This window comes from Capsicum annuum, chromosome 5 (genome assembly GCF_002878395.1).
Source record: "Capsicum annuum cultivar UCD-10X-F1 chromosome 5, UCD10Xv1.1, whole genome shotgun sequence".
NCBI classification, from domain to species: Eukaryota; Viridiplantae; Streptophyta; class Magnoliopsida; order Solanales; family Solanaceae; genus Capsicum; species Capsicum annuum.
The window spans coordinates 34,685,391-34,693,063 of record NC_061115.1 but is presented as its reverse complement, the minus strand read 5'-3'; the positions used below and the strand labels follow the sequence as shown (position 1 = coordinate 34,693,063).

Genomic DNA, 7,673 nt, shown 5'->3' with positions numbered 1-7,673 from the left:
AGTATTCGTTTCAATTTTTCTCTAAGCTCACCTACCGAACTTCTTCCGGATCTGAAAACCCATTCAACTTTATCTAAGTGTGTTGGGTAATTATCGGAAGAGTTCGTGGGTGTTGACAAATTTGCTGCCAGAGAAATAGAGATAAGATAAGGTTCCCCATTCCTTAAGTTTGTCGCTTTCCAATATATATATATATATATAATTAAATGCATGTTATCTATCAAATTTTTTTATTAACAAATATCAATAATGCTTTAGCGCACCTGAGTAATTTCGTAATATCCATCACCTTTATATGTTAGTAGATATCACATAATCGTGTTCGCCGAAACTAAAATAAGAAAGGATCTCCAATTTGTTGGTAAAGTAATGAATATCGAATTTAATTTCAATCCCAAATAATTAGCTCTAAATTTGACCCCCACATATATATATATATATATATTTCGGTAAGTATGGTGTTTGAGGTTTTTTTTAGCACACTTTAATTAATTTTATAAAATATCTAATATTTTTATCAGATATCAGAATAGATTTGAAGATCTAACTCCACCAATAAAATGAAAGTGTAATAATCAATCAATTAAGCTACTAAGATTACTTATAATTGTATTCCTACAACTATGTGTTCATTATTATTATACTTATATATACTATGGGAGAATCATAATTTTGGTAGTCTTCACAATGACTTTTTAGACATTTCATTTTTTTCGTAAAGTAAAGTTGTTATATATGCCAAATTTGTAGTGTATTGATGATTTTATTTTCTTGTATATTTTCATTTTTGCCCTCTCCTTGATCTCTTATAATTGGTTTCTTTTGTTATTTATTGGATTCCCTTTTAATTATAAATTCTTTTATTTATTAAAAACAATTACTTTAACTTGAATAAAATTATGTCAAAATAACTTTTAATACGAAATTAAAGTTTTCAATAATTTTTTACCACACCGTTGAAATATTTTTAAAAACTTATTTAATTTATTTTAAAAAAATATAAGTACTAAATAGGGCAATTTAATAAATAATATCTTATATTTATTATTTTTCTTCGTGGACATTAAAAATAAATAAATTAATAATTAAAATGGGACGAAAAACTTATTCTTTAAAGGGCGTGTAAGAAAATAAATATGACAAGTAAATGAGTAATGTATTACTGTAATTGTAATTCCATTATTATTTAATGTCCTTATTCATCATTGTTAAGTTAATTTGTGTTAAAACTATAAATTAATATTCTAATTATTTTAATATAAACTTGAAGTCGTAGAAATATTTGTTGTATTAAATAATTCTATAAGAAGAAAAAAAATTATCAAAATAAATTTATTTTATCTATACTAACAAATTCATAAAAGTACCGTATCTTCTTATTTATTATTTTTGTCGAATCATAATTATTTATATACTTATCTTAAAAAATTATTTATCTTCAAGAATTATTTATATATCTAATTCTCTGACAATATATTTATTTCTCAAAAATAAAATAATAAATTTATTATATAATTATATGATTATGAACTTAAATAATTATGAATACTTATCAAAAAGGCATGTTTAATATTTCATTAAATAAGATTAATTATAGGACAAAAATATGACATAAATTATTATCTTATTTTTCTATTCTGAATTTGGGTTCGGGCTTGGCACGGGCCTGAGTGGAACTAGTATTATATATAAGAGAGAATAGGAATTTTTGATAGTCCTCACATGATTTTGTTGTTTTCTTTTACCCTTGATTGAAGTTTTTACTACTTTGTAAGTTAACACACATTTTAGTAAATTTTAAAAAATTTAAGGTTTTTTACAAGTCACTAAAGATGAAAAAGGAGATAGTGGGCCCCACAAAGCATACTCATGCATATTTGAGTCTTTATTTTTTTTTGAAAATGTTGTTGAACTTGTTTCAAATTATATTTGATCTTAACAATTAATTATAAACACATAAATAGTTATTCTATTGTTTAATTTATATCCTGATATACGCTTAATTATTGAATTGAAATATTTTTCTTATAATATTATTTGTTGATGTTATTATAATGTTTATCTTGCAATTTCAATTTTTAGTTATCGATTAATAAGTATAGTTTATTTTATTTTTATTTTACCTGTAATTTTATATTGTACATGACGACAAACATAAGTAATCAACAAAGATTTTATTTATATAAAATTATATTTTATACTAAAGAATAACCATAATTAAATTATCATTGTTAAATACTTTTAAAATGTGTCAAAAATATTAGTTATAATCCGTTCATTCCAATCAAAAAATAAATTTCATAATATGATAATTAGTTAATCTAATTTTATGTGTGCGCATTTTTAATATAAAATTTACCTGATAAATAACCATATTAAAAATAAATAATAAATATTATTTTTGTATATATTCTGAAAATGCTGAGAGAAAAAGGTAGTTAAAGAAATTATAATTTGATCTCCTAATAATTTATGATAAAAGCTCAATTTGAATAATCAAATATTAGAAATTTAAAAAATTTTAGTAAAATAGAAATTAGAACTTTAATACACACATTTGTTTTGATTTTTTTTTTTTTGAAAGTTTAATATTTAAATTAAGAAAAATATTATCCTTTAACTTTTCAATACCATTCTGTACTGTATTATTTTATAACTCCTTAAAAAATATCACACTGATGTCACAAAAAAATAAAAAAACAAGAACGAGAAAAATTTTAAAATATATAGAAATTTATTTATTTTTAATGTTAATTTGGGCCCGCATTTAACACGGGCTAAATGAATCTAGTATACATTTATTTTATGCTATATAGAAAGGAGAGTGGAGGATGACCAAGGGTAGTTTTAGAATTTCAAATCTATTTTAATAACTAAGGGTATATTTGGTATTTCATATCTATTTATAATTATAATAATTGTACAAAAATATCTTTCCATGCTTCTATTTTTCTACTACATATGAATATCTATTCATGTGGCTATGGTTGAACCATATTCACATTACAGTATATTTTTATATCTATTTCATTATATGTAATAAATATCAAAAAAATCTGTCAAAATTTATATTTCCTCCATTTTATTTTATGAGTCAATCATTTTCTTTTAAATTCGTCCTTAAAAAAATAGTTTTTCTTATGTGACAATTATTTTATGTTATTATTTTCATTTTATTTTTATTGTGTTTCGCTTAATAAGAAAAGACAATTAAAAAGTAAATATTAAAGTGACTTTAACGATTTCGTAAATCTTATGAGTTCATTATTTTTTCTTAAATTTTTGTGTCTGATCAAATGATGATAAATAAAACACTCTCTCCATTCGTATTAGTTGAGTCATATGGACTCGACACACCCATTAAGAAAAATTATTATTAGGGATCTATTTTACCAAATTAGTCTTATTAATTATACTTTGAAAATATAAATTTGAGTATATACAATTTGTTTAATCATTTATTAATAAAGGTATTATTAGAAGAATATATTAAAATCCTCTTGAATTCATTAAAGCAAAAATTAAATTAAAATAAATATTTTTAAAAGAGAGCCAACTAAAATGAAATAGAGGGAGTAGGATGGGAGAATTATTGCTTTAGCACACAAATATCTATCCATGTGGCTATTGTTTTCACCACATGGACACTATATGACATTACAAGATGATGTTTTTAGAATAAAAAATAAATAAATTAATGGCTATAGCTTCTAGAATTGACATTTCTAGAATAGAATAGATGACTCAAATAAATAGGCAAAAATGTCTTCTTATTACACAATAATCTCCTCTCATCAGTTCTCAATTCTCACATATCCGTATGTAAGTTTCTCTACCTTCTCATTCATTTTTTTCAAACATTTATTTATTCTTTTAACAAGCTATAATTTTTTTAGTAAATATGCATTTTTTTGGTAGAATGAATAACTTTAATTTAATTTTGGCATGTGATTTTAGAAAAAATTATTTGTATTGTGTATTTTTCTCTCTGAGAATGAGGTTCATGTGTTGATCGAATGCTATGAATTTTTCGATCAGTTGATGACCATTTTGGATGGTAACAGGCATACAAAAATTAATGGATTGAATCATTTTCGAACTCTTTGACATCAATATTTTTGCTGAATTTTGAAACAGAAATGAAGACGGAGTTTAGGATTTTGAAGGAATAGATAAATGACGCCGAAGAGGAGGCATAACAGAGGCTCAGTTAGTGGGAGTGTAGATTTGAAGGGGTTAGATATTAAGGTTTGGGGGTAGATATGTATATATGTTGAAAATAGTTGGGCCTTTAATTATTACTGGAAAAATGTGAACTTTGATCCTTATACTATTGAGTATTGACAAACCATTATCATTTGGTCTTTTTATTGTCATACCAAATTTTACGATCTGCTCAGTTTTTCTTTAAAATAATTTGCATAATTATTTAAAAATTAGTTTAATATGTATATCTTTAAATATCTACTTTGCAGTTTCATCTCTTCGTCGATATCTATTTACACGTCCGTGTCAATATGTGATTGTGTGGTAAGTACAACTTATTTAATTTCTTTATTAAATTACAAACAATACGTTATCTTTTTTCAAGGAGTCCCATCAAAATACCTTCTTGTTTATGTTGATGTTTCACAAATATAGTTCACAATAGCTTGGGTAATTAAAACTTTTATCCTAATAGCTTTTTTATTTGTCTTCTTTGAATAAAAAAAAGTCTTATCATATTCTGTACTGAATGAAATTTCAACACATCTTTCAAGGATGATACCTAAATGTGAGTTATGATTTGAGAATCATGGTTGAAAAGAGAAGCATTCTTTTAATGAAAAAATGTGTTTATATTTAGATTTTGAACTTATAAACTAATTTAATCATTAAATTTAATTTAACAGGTATTGATCATGATGGTTCAAGAGACTGAACACAACAGGAAGGAAAAATGTATCTGTTATTATAGAATTTATAAATGCACATGCATTAGTGTAAATAGACAAAAATCACTATAATATGTGAATGTCCTGTGAGTATCAAGTAGCGTGATATTTTCATGTTTGTATAAAACATACATTTGTGATCTTATGATATGTCGGTGATAGTGATATTGTTGTATATTGAAATATCCTTATTTAATTTAAATTTATATAGATATAGATATATTATGTGTTGGGCCCGTGCAAAGCACGGGCATCCTTATCTAGTATATATTATATGCATTGGATCCCTACTATATCATTATTATTCATGTCAGATATCAGAATAGATTTGAAGATCTAATTCCACTAATAAAATGAAATTGTAATAACCAACCAATTAAGGTAGTAAGATTACTTAAAATTGTATTCCTACAACTATGTGTACATATACCAACATGCATTGTGGTGCAGTGGATGGGGCTGTTCACTCTTAATCAGAGGTCGAGGGTTCAACCCTATGTATGGAGAAAACGTTGTTGGGTGCGCTGTCACTTTAATGGGCCCTGCAACGCGCGATCCGAATTAGTCGGGGCTCCAATACGAACATCGAACACCAGATGAGAAACCAAAAAAAAAAATATGTGTACATATATATATATTATATGCATTGGATCCCTACTATGTCATTATTATTCATCAACTATCCATTCCACTTACTATATTTAAATCCATGTGCATGTTTTTTAAAACATTTAGTATTGTAAAAATTTCAGAAATAGCAACTATAGAGCCTTAATTGTAACTTTTATAGCAACAGTTTTATAATTATGAAAAATAGCAAATTATATTTTGTATTTAAATAAACTATTGTTATAGAAATACATATACAACAAGATTTATTGATCTTGTTTTACTCAAATTAGCTGAGTTAAATAAGGAATAATCATCCCATCTAATTAAATTCTCATAAATTATTCTTATTTAAATTAACAGATTCCATTTCCGAATCAAACTTAAATATGAAGATTATTATTTTCATGATCTTCAAAATTTCAAAATATCATTCTCTTATATCTCTAACTATTTTTTCTTGTTATTTTTTTTTTTTATATATTTTTTTATTTTAATTTTTTTTCTTTCCACTTTATTTTCTCTCTTCTACTTCTCTTTTTTTCCCCTTTTTAATGTATTCTTTTCTTTTTTTTTGGTTTTCTTTTTTTTTTCCCCTTTTCTCATTTTTTTTTTCATTTTCTTCTTCTTCTTCTTCTTTTTTATTTTTTTCGCTTTTATTTTTACACTTCTATTTCTAGTTTTTATTTCTCTTTTTTTTTCTTTTCACTTCTTTTTTTTTTTGATTTTTTTTTTCATTTTTCATTTTTTTCTTTATTCTTCTATCTCTATCTTTTATTTTTAAAAGATAAATATCTATATCATATATACATATTCAAAAAATATACGAAATAACTAGACATACAGATCTGCATATGTATCTACGATAACAAACATACATATATATCTGCATATGTATTTACAGAAATACATATCTGACTTACCTGTATATATAAACATATAGGACACAAAATCTCTATAACAAAAATGACAATTATATACATATAAGTAATAAAAAAATATATATACATATCTTAAAACAGTAAAAGAAAACAAATAAGTACAAATGTTACCCTCTAAAATGAGTATGTACAATTCAAAGACAAATCCAACACCGTATAAAATACATATAGCCCTGCATATGTATTTACAGAATACATAGCTGATCAATATGTATATTCCTATTTTATATGAGACCTTTGTATTTCACAAATACATATGAAGATATATAGTATAGTTATATTTGTTACTGTTTAATATGAATATAATATGTATTTCATAAATACATATGTATGTTTTGTACTGTAAATACATATCTAGATCTGTATGGCTGTTAGGCTATGTATTTTATATGTTTTTTGAATATGTATATGTGATATGAAGTTAGAGATAGAAGAATAAAAAAATAAAAAAAAACCAAATATAAAAAGAAAAAACGAAAAAAAAGAAGTGAAAAAGGAAGAAGAAAAAGGAAGAAAGAGAAATAGAAGTGTAAAAATAAAAGAAAAAAAATAAAATAAAATAGAAAAAAGAAGAAGAAAACGAAAACAGAAAAAGAAAAAAAAGATCTGAAAAAGAAAAAAAGAAAACGAAAAAGAAAAAAAAGAGAAATAGAAGAGAGAAAATAAAGTGGAAAGAAAAAAATAAAAAAGAAAAAAAAATCAAAATAAAATATAAAATGATAAAAAAATAAGATGAAAATTACAAACAAGAAAAAAAAAAGGTAGAGATATAAGAGAGGGAAAGATAATAATGATGTTTTATTCTAAAATCTTGAAGCTCATGAAGATAATTTTTTTCAAATATGAAAAAGGAAAAATAAAGAAAACAAAAAATAAAAAAATGAAAAAAGAAATAAAAAAAGAGAAATAAAAGAGAGAAAATAAAGTGAAAATAGAAAAATGAAAATAAAATAAAATAAAAAATAAGATGAAAAAAAAAAGGTAAAAGATATGGCTAGATTTAGGGGAGGTGAAATAGTGGAGTGAAAATAAAAAAATATAAAGTAGTGAGAGTAAATCATCTACTTTTATTATAAATTGTAATTTTATAAAAATATTACTATTTATTATAATTATAGTTTTAAGTATGCTATAATTTTCCCTTTAGTATTTCTGTTCCATCAATTTTTTGATTAAGCCCATTTTTTGT

At 23.6% G+C, this 7,673-nt stretch overlaps 1 protein-coding gene across 3 annotated transcripts in view; it reads left to right on the top strand.

The window, feature by feature from the left end:
* Positions 1-3,675: 3,675 nt before the first annotated feature.
* Positions 3,676-7,673, top strand: part of LOC107870676 (mitogen-activated protein kinase 17) — a 17,282-nt gene continuing 13,284 nt past the window's right edge. For 2 of the 3 annotated variants that reach the window (XM_047412965.1, XM_047412963.1), the window contains exons 1-3: positions 3,676-3,822; positions 4,138-4,248; positions 4,476-4,530. The gene's annotated coding sequence lies outside the window, so the exon portion shown is untranslated. The remainder of the gene's footprint in view (positions 3,823-4,137; positions 4,249-4,475; positions 4,531-7,673) is intronic. The other variant, XM_047412964.1, reaches the window with a different exon arrangement.